The 14932-nt window shown below is 45.1% G+C and overlaps 1 protein-coding gene across 1 annotated transcript in view; it reads left to right on the top strand.

Moving 5' to 3' along the window:
• Positions 1 to 2995: 2995 nt before the first annotated feature.
• Positions 2996 to 14932, top strand: part of LOC124804987 (solute carrier family 2, facilitated glucose transporter member 1-like) — a 558685-nt gene continuing 546748 nt past the window's right edge. The window contains exon 1 of the mRNA XM_047265378.1: positions 2996 to 3072. The gene's annotated coding sequence lies outside the window, so the exon portion shown is untranslated. The remainder of the gene's footprint in view (positions 3073 to 14932) is intronic.

The following is a 14932-nucleotide window of genomic DNA, read 5'->3' as shown; positions in this document are numbered from 1 at the left end:
AATCATAGCTGGTGGCTGGCAGGCACACCGCTCCTCTCAACCTCTCGCTTCAGACCTACTACCGACTCGCTTCACATTTCGCTTATTACTGACTTCCTATGAAAGCTTGAAGTGCGGTCTCTGCCGCCAACAATGCTTTCTGGTGCAGACAGTCTCTGCTACCATTACAAAATGTATCAACGTGCGGTCTCACCCGCTCTTTTCTTAAAATGTATCCACACGCGGTCTCTCCCGCCCTTTTTAAAATTATATCAATATGTGGTCTCTCCCGCCAACAATACTTTGGTGCAGACATTCCCTGCTACCACAATTATTTCCAAAATGACAAATATTAATTATTCCTACTTAATCCTATTAATAAAGTGTGAACATCTTTCATAAATTGTGGTTTGACAATAGACAATAGAAATATACATGTCTTACAGCGCTTAATAACGAAAAGAAAACCAACAGCCCGGCGTAGTGGAGCAACTAGACGTGGCGTGGACTCAACAAGTCGCTGGAGGTCGCCTGCAGAAATAGTAAGCCAAGCTGCCTCTATACCCGTCCATAATTGCGAAAGTGTTGCCTGTGCGCGAACGGACCTCTCGATTATGTCCTATGAATGTTCGATGGAATTCATGTCGGACGATCTGGGTGGCCAAATCGTTTGCTCGAAATGTCCAGAATGGCCTACAAACCAATTGCGAACAATTGTGGCCCAGTGACATTGCCCATTGATACCCATAAAAATGCCATCATCGTTTGGGAACATGAAGTCCATGAATGGCTGGAAATGGTCTCCAGGAAGCCGAACATAACCATTCCCAGTCAATGATCGGTTCAGTTCGACCAGAGAACCCAGTAGATTCCTAGTAAACACAGAGGACACAATCAAGAAGCCATCACCAGTTTGCACAACGCGTTGTTGACAACTTGGGTCCATGGCGGCGTGGCATCTGCGCCACACTGGAACCCTACTATCAGCTCTTACCAGTTGAAATGGGGACTCATCTGATCATGCCACGGCTTTCCTGTCGCCTAGGGCCCAACAGATACAGTCAAGAGACCAGGAGAGGCGCTGCAGGCGATGTCGTGCTTTTAGCAGAGGCACTCGCGTCGGCACTCTGCTACCATAGTCCACTAACGCCAAATTTCGCCGCACTGTCCCAAAGGATTTCATCCCACAATGATTTCTGCGGTTATTTCACGCAGAGTTATTTCTCTTATCGCTGTCGTCCCAGTGGGAACCAGTTGAAATGCTTGCATTATGTTCCTACGCGCCCTGCCGATGTGGGTTGTTTATATATACACTACTGGCCATTAAAATTGCTACACCACGAAGATGACGTGCTACAGACGCGAAATTTAACCGACAGGAAGAAGATGCTGTGATATGCAAATGATTAGCTTTTCGGAGCATTCACACAAGGTTGGCGCGTCTGGCGACACCTACAACGTGCTGACATGAGAAAAGTTTCCAACCGATTTCTCATACACAAACAGCAATTCACCGGCATTGCCTGGTGAAACGTTGTTGTGATGCCTCGTGCAAGGAGGAGAAATGCGTACCATCACGTTTGCGACTTTGATAAAGGTCGGATTGTAGCCTATCGCGATTGCGGTTTATCGTATCGCGACATTGCTGCTCGCGTTGGTCGAGATCCAATGACTGTTAGCAGAATATGGAATCGGTGGGTTCAGGAGCGTAATACGGAACGCCGTGCTGGATCCCAACGGCCTCGTATCACCAGCAGTCGAGATGACAGGCATCTTACCAGCAAGGCTGTAACGGATCGTGCAGCCACGTCTCAATCCCTGAGTCAACAGATGGGGACGTTTGCAAGACAACAACCATCTACACGAACAGTTCGACGACGTTTGCAGCAGCATGGGCTATCAGCTCGGAGACCATGGCTGCGATTACCCTTGACGCTGCATCACAGACAGGAGCGCCTGCGATGGTGTACTCAATGACGAACCTGGGTGCACGAATGGCAAAACGTAATTTTTTGGGATGAATCCAGGTTCTGTTTACAACATCATGATGGTCGCATGCGTGTTTGGCGACATCGCGGTGAACGCACATTGGAAGCGTGTATTCGTCATCGCCATTCTGGCGTATCACCCGGCGTGACGGTATGGGATGCCATTGGTTACACGTCTCGGTCACCTCTTGTTCACATTGACGGCACTTTGAACAGTGGACGTTACATTTCAGATGTGTTACGACCCGTGGCTCTACCCTTCATTCGATCCCTGCGAAACCCTACATTTCAGCAGGATAATGCACGACCGCATGTTGCAGGTCCTGTACCGGCCTTTCTGGACACAGAAAATGTTCGACTGCTGCCCTGGCCAGGACATTCTCCAGATCTCTCACCAATTGAAAACGTCTGGTCAATTGTGGCCGAGCAACTGGCTCGTCACAATACGCCAGTCACTACTCTTGATGAACTGTGGTATTGTGTTGAAGCTGCAAGGGCAGCTGTACCTGTACACACCATCCAAGCTCTGTCTGACTGAATGCCCAGGCGTATCAAGGCCGTTATTACGGCCAGAGGTGGTTGTTCTGGGTGCTGATTTCTCAGGATCTATGCACCCAAATTGCGTGAAAATGTAATCATATGTCAGTTCTAGTATAATATATTTGTCCAATGAATACCCGTTCATCATCTGCATTTCTTCTTGGTGTAGCAATTTTAATGGCCAGTAGTTTAGTATCGTGTGTAGTACCGCATGTCGTATCATCTCAGTGTGAACCGGGCCCAACAGTCACAGTTTAATGCTGGCGATATGCGGAGTACGCAGTGGTCCCTCCGTAGATACTCCCGCTCGGTGGCCGCTGTCAATGGGACACTGTGTTTATGGAGCACACGACGAGGCAGGGGTGTGGCGTGCAGATCACGAGTGCAGCTCGGCGCGTGGGAGCCGCAGGGTCCCAAAATACCCGCCGTTTGGCACCGGGGACCGGGGTCGCGGCGCAGGGCCCTAGCCGTGGCCAGTGCCTGCGCGATCCTCTCTGCAGACGCGTCCGCCCGCAACTTCGCGTTCCTCCGCAGCCACACTGATCCGACTCACCGAGTTTGACAGGTAAGTGGCTGCCGCGGCGCTGCTCGCCCGCTGCGGCCTCCAGCGGAAATCGCCGCCAGCGTCCGCTACCAGTGCCTTAAAGGGAACTTCTGGTCGAGTGGCACGAAATGTGGGTGAAGTTTAGAATATTTTTTCTTACCAGGACTGTTTTTATTAAAATACAGCTTTTACCATTTTATTATACGTCTGTGTATGAATTTTTTCATCTCAAACAAATTAAAAATGGTGACTGCAGAACCTGTCCTGGTTTCCGCGATGCGTTGTAAGGATTCGTGGCTATTTCTAAAACCGATAAAAACTGAAAATTCTTAAACTAGAATGGATTTTTTTGGGGGGCGGGGGGCATAATGGCGGAATGTTGCAAAATACTTCGAAAAAACTGCAGCTACTTGAAAAACATTTCAATTTCTTGGCAGGCTTTTCTAGGTTCAAATCCTTAAAAAAAATTCGAATAAAAAAAGCCCTCATTAAGAGCCCCTAAAATAAACTATATACAGTTTTTTTTTAAAACTCGAATTACTCTGTTAATCTGTCGAGATTCTAGACGCTTCGCCCACTAAAAATGCTTCGAAAAAAATGCATTTAAAGTTTTCAGTAAGAAAAAGCAGACGTTGTTTCAAAACTTGCGCTCAGTCTGCGATAGAGGCATTCTTCCTCTTCCTCAAACATGCCCTGGTTCTGAATTTGGTGTTGTATTTATTCAAACCGGCCCCTTTTAACAAACTGAGACATTCCTAGTTCTGTGGCGGCCACGTGTTTCCGTTAGATAACTCCGCGAAGGTTTTTCTGTTAGACTCTGTGACGATTCTTAACGCTTTCATTGTCTTTAGAATAGGTGAATAACCTACGTTTAATATGCCTGCAGCTAGATATGCTGCTATTTCAACAGGTGTTGAAGCTCCTGTTGTCATTTTGCGTATTGGCACCGGTACTTCTTTTAAGGAAATCTTCATTGTACAGAAATTTGTACACTAGTCTTTTCTTTTCTTGATTTAATTCATCGAGATTCCCTGACTAAACAGTTAGCATAACATAAGCTAGTTGCTCGTTGGGTTCCAGAACTTCTTTCTGATAACCGCAAACCTCAAGGAATGGATGCCTCTCTGGACTTCTTTTTGCGTTACGGTACGGAAGACAAGGCCTACTGAATGCAATATTGTCCAGTGACGAGACTTGGGTTTCCTATGCTAACCCGGAGACGAAACATCAATGGCTTCAAGGACGCAATTTTTCGCTGTTACAATTTCAGACTTATGCCACTGTTGAGTACATACTGTTTTGTCATATTTACTCTCGCTTTCGCTTTACCTTTATCTCTCTATATTCCTTCAGTATGTATTGTATTGGTGCATAAGTTCGTAACGTTTTTCCATAAGTTTAATAAACACAACAGATAGACATAACAGAGACTTCAGAATTCAGTAATAAGTTCTCCATTTTTTAAAAAAGACTGCCTACATTTGGCTAACTTTTCAGTTCTGTGACTGTAGAAATCACATGGTTTTGAGGCGAAGAACTCTTCGGTCTATGTTCGGAGCGCATTTTGACCCGGGAAATTGCTTGAAGGATGTTCGATGGTTAGCGGAAAAGGTGAAAATCTGAGGGCGCAAGATCAGGTGAATAAGGGTGGTGTTTTTCGTCAGCCTAGCAGAATGCTGCGGTAGTTCTCGTGGAGTAGCATTATTTCACTCAGTCTTCCCGGTCACTGTTCTTGGACTGCGTCTGCAAGACGTCTGAGTTGTTGACAATAAATGTCAGCAGTTGTGGTTACGCCTCGGAGAAGCAATTCGTAGTACACCACACCGTCCCTTTTCCACCGGATGCATAACATTATCTTTTACGGATGCGCGCAGGTCTTGATCTCAAGCAGAAGAATATGCCGGAAATGTTCCGATTTCTCCACTTAGAACTCCATTTTCTAACGCTAACAGCTCCATTCACTATCTCCAAATGACAATATGCAAACTCAAATCGCAACAGTGAACTACAAACAAAAATGACAATCAATAAAAAATCTCCAAGCAACCAGAACACCAATATCCAAAACAAAAACTCTACAAACGTACGCACCAGGCTAATACACTACTGGCCATTAAAATTGCTACACCAAGAAGAAATGCAGATGATAAACGGGTATTCATTGGACAGATATATTATACTAGAACGGACACGTGATTACATTTTCACGCAGTTTGGGTGCTCAGATCCAGAACAACCACCTCTGGCCGTAATAACGGCCTTGATACGCCTGGGCATTCAGTCAAACAGAGCTTGGATGGCGTGTACAGGTACAGCTGCCCATGCAGCTTCAACATGATACCACAGTTTATCAAGAGTCGTGACGGGCGTATTGTGACGAGCCAGTTGCTCGGCCTCCATTGACCAGACGTTTTCAATTGGTGAGAGATCTGGAGAATGTACTGGCCAGGGCAGCAGTCGAACATTTTCTGTATCCAGAAAGGCCCGTACAGGACCTGCAACAGGCGGTCATGCATTATTCTGCTGAAATGTAGGGTTTCGCAGGGATCGAATGAAGGGTAGAGCCACGGGTCGTAACACATCTGAAATGTAACGTCCACTGTTCAAAGTGCCGTCAATGCGAACAAGAGGTGACCGAGACGTGTAACCAATGGCACCACATAGCATCACGCTGGGTGATACGCCAGTATGGCGATGACGAATACACGCTTCCAATGTGCGTTCACCGCGATGTCGCCAAACACGGATGCGACCATCATGAAGCTGTAAACAGAACCTGGATTCATCCGAAAAAATGACGTTTTGCCATTCATGCATCCAGGTTGGTCGTTGAGTACACCATCGCAGGCGCTCCTGTCTGTGATGCAGCGTCAAAGGTAACCGCAGCCATGGTCTCCGAGCTGATAGTCCATGATGCTGTAAACGTCGTCGAACTGTTCGTGCAGATGGTTGTTGTCTTGGAAACGTCCCCATTTGGTGAGTCAGGGATAGAGACGTGGCTGCAAGACGATCCGTTACAGCCATGCGGATAAGATGGCTGTCATCTCGACTGCTAGTGATACGAGGTCGTTGGGATCCAGCACGGCGTTCCGTATTACCTACTTTGCATATCACACCATCTTCTTCCTTTCGGTTAAATTTCGCGTCTGTAGCACGTGGTCTTCGTGGTGTAGCAGTTTTAATGGCCAGTAGTGTATATTATGAACTACGCGACTGTGTGAAGTTGCAGGCAGCTAAGGCTTACCTGTAGCCAAGAAAAACCACATGTACGAAGCACCTGCTATTATTATATTGATGGGAAATCACAGACTTTGGATATATTTGGCACATAGGCGATGAAAAAAAGGAGCATGGGGGAAAAATCGCAAAACTGAAAACAGCAGGATAAAACCTGAAAAATTAAATGTGACTGATGCTCTGACACAGACACGGCGTCAACGTACAGTTAACGGTTGCACCCTCTTACCTGACATCTCGGAATGAGGACTCTGCACTGATGCTTCTGATGGCTCATTCCGCTTTATGCGGTTCAGTGTCCTTGTGAGTACATTTGACGTGATTTTAATATACCCATTTGTAAAAATTTTAGCCATGTTGGCAACGTACCCCGACTTGCAGTCAGGTTCTTCTGCTGTGGTTAGAGGTCCCACTCAGCTGAATGGTTATTATCTGCAGATACCCACAATAATACTTACTTTGCGGTTAAACGTTGAGTTGCAACATTCCTGTGTTACTATATTTGCCCTAATTATAATTATTACTTTTTAAGTCGCTCTTATTCGGGTCGGAGTGCCCATAGAAGAAAGATGCGTTTTCGACATTTTCCAGGACTAAAGATGTGGAAATGCTCTTCTTCCTGGTTTCCTGCACAATTACACGTACATCCTGTTCCTCTTGTATCATGAGTTTATGTCTGTCTCATTCCTGTTTCCAGTAAGAACGATCACTTCTGATGTTATCGAAAGCTGCCATAATGGGACATCAAGGACGTTGGTGAATACTCTGTCAATCAGAATATTCGATTCATGGTCTGATTTTTGATTGGCTATCAAATGCGACGTAGATAATGTACAGTATAAAATCAGATAATCTATCATCTCAATATAGTGGGTGTAATGAGTATAAATGTAGATACTTTATATATGTTATCTTAATATGTAATCACATCAGTGTGTTGGTATTTTTTTTTTTTTCTGTGTCACAAAATTTACGATCTGATGTTTTCTGCACGGTCGTAAGTGCACCACTAGGTGGACTACGCCTGTTAGTATGGCTTACGTTTTGCTCTCAAGTGTCCACAGTTCAACAACTGACCTGCTGTCCAAGGGAAAATAAGCCTTAATGGCTTGCTCTTGGAGGCACTACCCAACCTAAAAACGTGCGATTTGTAATAGCTATAATTATTAGTCTGAAAAATGACTGATTTAATGTTATGCGGAACGCTTTCCTCACTCACCAACAGAATTATCTTCATTTGTACGTGTTACACCCTGTTTTTATAAGTACAAAATGCAACGCTTGTTACATTTACAACTACATCTATACCTATACTCTTCCAGTGTGGTAGAGGGTACCTTTGGTACTATTATCTTTCTCACCTTTTCTGTTCCATTCGCGATTGGTGCGTGGGATGAACGATTGTCGATAAATTTCTGTGTGAATTCTAATTTCTCTTTTTTCTCGTTGTAGTCATTGCACGAGAAATGTGTGGCACAAAGTAAGATTTTGCCCAGCTCTTCTTCTAACGTACGCCTACGAAATTTCAACAGTACCCGTTTCAATGATACACATCATTTCTGTTGTAGCGACTACCATTTGAGTTAACCCTACTTGATAAGAGCCCAAGATGAACGAATAACATTCAAGAACCGGTCGAATAGATGATTTTAGAGCAACTTCATTCTTGGATGAGTTACTTTCCTTAAGATTGCTCCTAAGAATCTCAGCCTGGCATCTGCTTCTCTTACAGTTTGTTTTATGAGGTCATTCCACTTTAGGTCACTCCTAAGTACATTAGGTTGTTACTGTATCCAGTGATATTTTTACGCTAGCATATTCGAACTGTAATGAATTTCTTCGTCTATTTACACGCAAAATTTTACACCTGCTTACATTCAGGATCAACTCTAAGTCTATCCTTCAATCATTGATCCTTTACAGATCTTTTCTGCTTTCGCTATGGTTTTGAGGTGTTGAAATCTTCCTACAGACAACAACTTGTCTACGAAGAGCCTCATAGGGTTTGCGACATTGAGAAGCGCAGCATGTTAACTTAACTTTTTGTTGAACTATCTTACATTTGATAAATGAACTATATGACTAACATTTAATCGTGTGAAATATGTCGCGTAAATTTGTGACAGGACTTCGTTTAATTTTCTAATGTTACCTAAATTTTACACAGAAAATTCAACGAAATCCGTTTCAGTAATTACAATAGACAATTTTAACTTGCAGAACGTATCAAGAAGATGACTGGCTATGTTATATTAAAATGTGATAATAGGTCTCTACCTTCTTAGTCAGCGGAATGTAAATTGCGACGTCCGTTAAAAAAAAAAAAAAAAAAAAAAAAAAAAAAAAAAAATTCAGGCCGAGTGCAAGCTTACCTCAGATCTCTGACGTACCACAGGAGTTAAAGTGATTTATAACATTTTAACATCCTAAGTTGTGAATCTGGGTAAAAGACTTGCGACTGAGGATGCGCTTAAAGTGACGGAGGGATTGCATTTGCCTCATCCACACAGACCTGTTGCTATCGGGAAGCAAGACCAGACGAAAGAGCGCCTTGGGTTGCCTATACAGCTGAGTGCAGGCGCTGCCATCTGAGCAGCTTGTAACCAGCCCAAGCGAGCTTACTTCAATGTTGGAGCGACGACTCAAGGCCGTCTTCGGATGGAAAACCGAGTAACTGGGGGGGGGGGGGGGGGGGCATATATTGGTGTTTGGCATTCAGAGTGTGTGATTATACAGTGACTCTTGCTCTGATATTTCGAACGAAAATGATAGATAATTGTGTTGAATCCAGATGCAGTAACTGATAACCGACTGAAAGCGGCGTTAAATTTCAAAGCTGCTAACGTATAATCAACTGGGTGTTGTGTGATGTCCTTAGGTTAGTTAGGTTTAAGTAGTTCTAAATTCTAGGGGACTGATGACCATAGATGTTAAGTCCCATAGTGCTCAGAGCCAGCCAGTAACGTATAGTCGACAAAGGAAGGAAACTAAGCCTATTGGAAGCACAAACATTTAGCTTAAAATCCCCAGATGGTTCTAAATGATCAATTACAAATGAGCATACCCAACTTTCAAGCTTCCCACGATGCAATCAATCAGCCATATGCCCGCAGACCATCACAATGACACATACTGCTACACAGAATTAAAATACAATAGAATTTTATATTCCTTACCTTGCTTAGCTCACAAACCTCAACATTATAACAATATAGCCTGTAATACTGTAATAGAGTGTATTTTAATACTATATCGTGTTCAATATTACAATTTACAGTGTAAAACATGTTTGTTGCACAACATAAGTGACTACTGCTCACTTAGTACTTAACCAATGTCACGACGTCATAAATTATAGCGTGATAGTCATAAAACCTGGAATAATGCGGTATCGTGTGTTTTAATTATTTGTTGTGTTTAATATTGTTCATTGCGTGAAGTGTAATTTACAGTGTTAAAAAAAGATGTCTGGTACACAGATTCTGTGCAAGTGGATTGTATCTTTGCGTATAATGTTTAGTTACCTAACGGACTCTAGGTAATTGTTTCCTGAAGATGGCCCAATTAACCAGATACTACGAGTATTTAGAAAGAAACAAAAATCAGTAGAACGCAGACAGTTTACTGCTATCCAGCCTTAAAAATTACTTATGACATATAAGTAGAAAAATAAAAAATGAATTCGAGAAAAACAAGTAAAGCAACTACAAAAGCCAAATATTTACCAATTTCCTCACTCGCAAACAAAATTTAGAAATAATAATAATAATAATACACTCCTGGAAATGGAAAAAAGAACACATTGATTGACACCGGTGTGTCAGACCCACCATACTTGCTCCGGACACTGCGAGAGGGCTGTACAAGCAATGGTCACACGCACGGCACAGCGGACACACCAGGAACCGCGGTGTTGGCCGTCGAACGGCGCTAGCTGCGCAGCATTTGTGCACCGCCGCCGTCAGTGTCAGCCAGTTTGCCGTGGCATACGGAGCTCCATCGCAGTCTTTAACACTGGTAGCATGCCGCGACAGCGTGGACGTGAACCGTATGTGCAGTTGACGGACTTTGAGCGAGGGCGTATAGTGGGCATGCGGGAGGCCGGGTGGACGTACCGCCGAATTGCTCAACACGTGGGGCGTGAGGTCTCCACAGTATATCGATGTTGTCGCCAGTGGTCAGCGGAAGGTGCACGTGCCCGTCGACCTGGGACCGGACCGCAGCGACGCACGGATGCACGCCAAGACCGTAGGATCCTACGCAGTGCCGTAGGGGACCGCACCGCCACTTCCCAGCAAATTAGGGACACTGTTGCTCCTGGGGTATCGGCGAGGACCATTCGCAACCGTCTCCATGAAGCTGGGCTACGGTCCCGCACACCGTTAGGCCGTCTTCCGCTCACGCCCCAACATCGTGCAGCCCGCCTCCAGTGGTGTCGCGACAGACGTGAATGGAGGGACGAATGGAGACGTGTCGTCTTCAGCGATGAGAGTCGCTTCTGCCTTGGTGCCAATGATGGTCGTATGCGTGTTTGGCGCCGTGCAGGTGAGCGCCACAATCAGGACTGCATACGACCGAGGCACACAGTGCCAACACCCGGCATCATGGTGTGGGGAGCGATCTCCTACACTGGCCGTACACCACTGGTGATCGTCGAGGGGACACTGTATAGTGCACGGTACATCCAAACCGTCATCGAACCCATCGTTCTACCATTCCTAGACCGGCAAGGGAACTTGCTGTTCCAACAGGACAATGCACGTCCGCATGTATCCCGTGCCACCCAACGTGCTCTAGAAGGTGTAAGTCAATTACCCTGGCCAGCAAGATCTCCGGATCTGTCCCCCATTGAGCATGTTTGGGACTGGATGAAGCGTCGTCTCACGCGGTCTGCACGTCCAGCACGAACGCTGGTCCAACTGAGGCGCCAGGTGGAAATGGCATGGCAAGCCGTTCCACAGGACTACATCCAGCATCTCTACGATCGTCTCCATGGGAGAATAGCAGCCTGCATTGCTGCGAAAGGTGGATATACACTGTACTAGTGCCGACATTGTGCATGCTCTGTTGCCTGTGTCTATGTGCCTGTGGTTCTGTCAGTGTGATCATGTGATGTATCTGACCCCAGGAATGTGTCAATAAAGTTTCCCCTTCCTGGGACAATGAATTCACGGTGTTCTTATTTCAATTTCCAGGAGTGTAATAATAAAAACCGATTGCACGGTTAACGCTAAATCAAACTACATCTTCATTTGTAGAGATCATTTTTCCAAAGACTGCAGTTATATGCTATGACAAGGAGCTGAAGAAACTATTCCAGTTTTCCCCCATCACTTACAACAGAAAACCAACCAGACAATGTACAGACATCAAAAAAAGTTTTGTATCACCCCGGTTCCCAGAATACCTGAAGATAGACGGTGACTATGGATATTGTATCACAGACACAGTGTCTTTGACTGTTCAGAGATGTCACTAAACCCGCCCATAGATGAAAACAACCATGCATAAGAAGCTCCTATAAGACGGAGAGGGGTCTACAGCCGTTCAGTTCCTGTCATTCCATGAGGAAGAAGATACACGGCTCGTATTGTCTGTAGTTCAACCATGCCTAGAAGGTCAATACCGCGGTTTGATCGCGTCCGAATTGTTACGTTGTGCCAGGAAGGGATCTCAACAAGGGAAGTGTCCAGGCATCTCGGACTGAACCAAAGCGATGTTCGGACATGGAGGAGGTACAGAGAGATAGGAACTGTCGATGACATGCCTCGCTCAGGCCGCCTATGAGCTGCTACTGCAGTGAATGATCGCTACCTATGGATTATGGCTCGGAGGAACCCTGACAGCAACGCCACCTTTTTGAATATTGCTTCTCGTGCAGCCACAGGACGTCGCGTTAAGAGTCAACTGTGCGCAATAGGCTGCATGATGCGCAACTTCACTCCCGACACCCATGGCAAGGTCCATCATTGCAACCACGACACCATGCAGCGCGGTACAGATGGGCTTAACAACATACCAAATAAACAGCTGAGGATTGGCATCATGTTCTCTTCACCGATGAGTGTCGCATATGCCTTCAACCAGACAATCGTCGGAGATGTATTTGGAGGCAACCCGGTCAGGCTGAATGCCTTAGACACACCGTCCAGCGAGTGCATAAAGGTGGAGGTTCCCTGCTGTTTTGGGGTGACATTTTGAGGGGTCGACGTACGCCGCTGGTGCTCATGGAAGACGCCGTAATGGCTGTACGATATGTGAATGCCGTCTTCCGACCGATAGTGCAACCATATAGGCAGCATATTGGCGAGGCATTCGTCGTCATGGATGACAATTCACGCCCCTATCGTGCACGTCTTGTGAATGACTTCCTTCAGGATAACGACATCGCTCGACTAGAGTAGCCAGCATGTTCTCCAGACATGAACCCTATAGAACATGCCTGGGATAGATTGAAAAGGCCTGCTTATGGACGACGCGACCCACCTACCCCTCTGAGGGATCTACGCCGAATCGCCGTTGAAGAGACCAACAATCTGGACCAACAGTGCCTTGATGAACTTGTGGACAGTACGCCACGACGAATACAGGCATGCATCAATGCAAGAGGACGTGCGACTGGGTATTAGAGGTACCGGTATGTACAGCAGTCTGGACCACCATCTCTGAAGGTCTCGCTGTGGTGGTTTTCATGAGTAATAAAAATGGCGAAAATAATGTTTATGTTGATCACTATTCCAATTTTCTGTACAGGTTCCGGGGCTCTCGGAACCGAGGTGATGCAAAACTTTCTTTGGTGTGCGAATTTCATTTGCCAGTTTGTGACAATTTTTAAAAATATTTATATACGGTAACACAACAAAATAATAAAAACTGAAATAAAATTTACTGCAGGTAGAGTTACTGATACAACTCCTTCGTTCACGAAAATGCAGGTCTACAATCTGCAAAAATCATTCTACCACTTCACTGATTCATATTAACGTTCAAGCTATAGGTAGTTTTCTTTAATATTTAGAATGAGGAACAAACTGAGCGACGGTTGGTTTTTTGCGTGATAAAGTCTGCAGAACTGTCTTTTTTCTCAGGTATAAGTAGAGAAACGTTACGCTACATGTCAATGTTTTGCCCATTTTGTGTCGGTATGTTGTCTCGTCATTTATTTAGTTGGATATGGTAAGTGAAACCTAAACCTGTCTTGTAAAGGACAAAGATAAAGATTTTTTGCGAGAAAAAGGAAATTACGTATGTAAACAGAACAGAATAACTGCTAAATTGATCTCGGATTAGCAGTGACTAATCAGTATTAACAGTGAACTAGAAACTAAATCAAGATAGCGTAGCGTAGTATCAGTATATAGTTACTACATTTCTCTCCTTCAGTAGAACTGTTTCTCAGGTTGCTTCGACATAATCATGACGGCTGTGGCGTCATACGGTATGACTTGGTCAGTTTCATAGAGTAATCTCGCTAGTTTATAATGAGCTACGCCGAAAATTTAGAAACATGCGCACGCAACAGAAAGTGCGGTGCGTGCCGTGGACAACCAAAGCGAAGTTTAGTGCACTACCCCGTGTGAGAGAGACACTAACCAGCTTCTCAGAAATGGCGAGTGGTCGTAAAGGTCGAGTGGTCGACAGCGGGAACACTACACGAATTCGAAAGGACAAAGTGAGGGTAATCTTGAACCTGAAAGCCAAGAATCGTCAACAATGTACAGACCATGGCACAAATAGCAAACCGTGAGGAAATCTGTGCGGCTGGTCCCGGCGGAGGTTCGAGTCCTCCCTCGGGCATGGGTGTGTGTGTGTTTGTCCTTAGGATAATTTACGTTAAGTAGTGTGTAAGCTTAGGGACTCGTGACCTTAGCAGTTAAGTCCCATAAGATTTCACACACATTTGAACATTTTTGAGAGGAAATCAAGAGCAAGCAAGTAGCTGCACGGAAAAGTAATGTCGGCTATCGGAAAACTTCGGAAACATCAACACAACTGGACGAGGAAAGCGCGCATACTTTCCTCCTAACTTGCGCCACCAGAGGGTCTTGCCAACTGGCGCAAAGTCCACACCGCCTGCGGTGTGGACGCCAAACCGAACAACTGTGGATGGCCAGCACTTGTGCGTCCTTCTCGATCTCGATTCCCGTGTACGTCCAGGATACCGAACGAAGAGGTCACAGTGTGCTGAAGTTTTACATCTGAATACCTAGCTCTATAATTCTGTCAAATGAGCTGCAGCGAGCAAGTGGTTTCAGAGGAGAGCGATTTGCAAAATCAGATACAACTTAGTACTCTTTACCTTCATTGCCACTTGTTGCTTGGCTGACCCTATACTTCGTCTAACATCAATGTAAATTATTATTATTAATTACAACGTTGTTGTTTCACGTGGTCACACAGGTAATAATAATCCAAAAAATCGAAGAAATGTCCAACCACGGAACTGCTGCAAAAAGACGTATGTTCGCATATCTTCTGCATGGACAAGCTTTTTAAGAGAGCAGTGCAGCCTCGTACCCGTTACCACTATCACGGCCGCATACACAAAATTTAATCTGTTTTCTCATGACTGAATTTCGTACCATGGTTTAACGAAATTCTTATCAGGTAACTTTCCAATGCTACAATACGCTCAACGTTCAGG

Source organism: Schistocerca piceifrons, chromosome 7 (genome assembly GCF_021461385.2).
Source record: "Schistocerca piceifrons isolate TAMUIC-IGC-003096 chromosome 7, iqSchPice1.1, whole genome shotgun sequence".
Classification (NCBI taxonomy): Eukaryota; Metazoa; Arthropoda; class Insecta; order Orthoptera; family Acrididae; genus Schistocerca; species Schistocerca piceifrons.
Note: the sequence above shows the minus strand (reverse complement) of the source record. Positions and strands in the feature narration are given on the sequence as shown.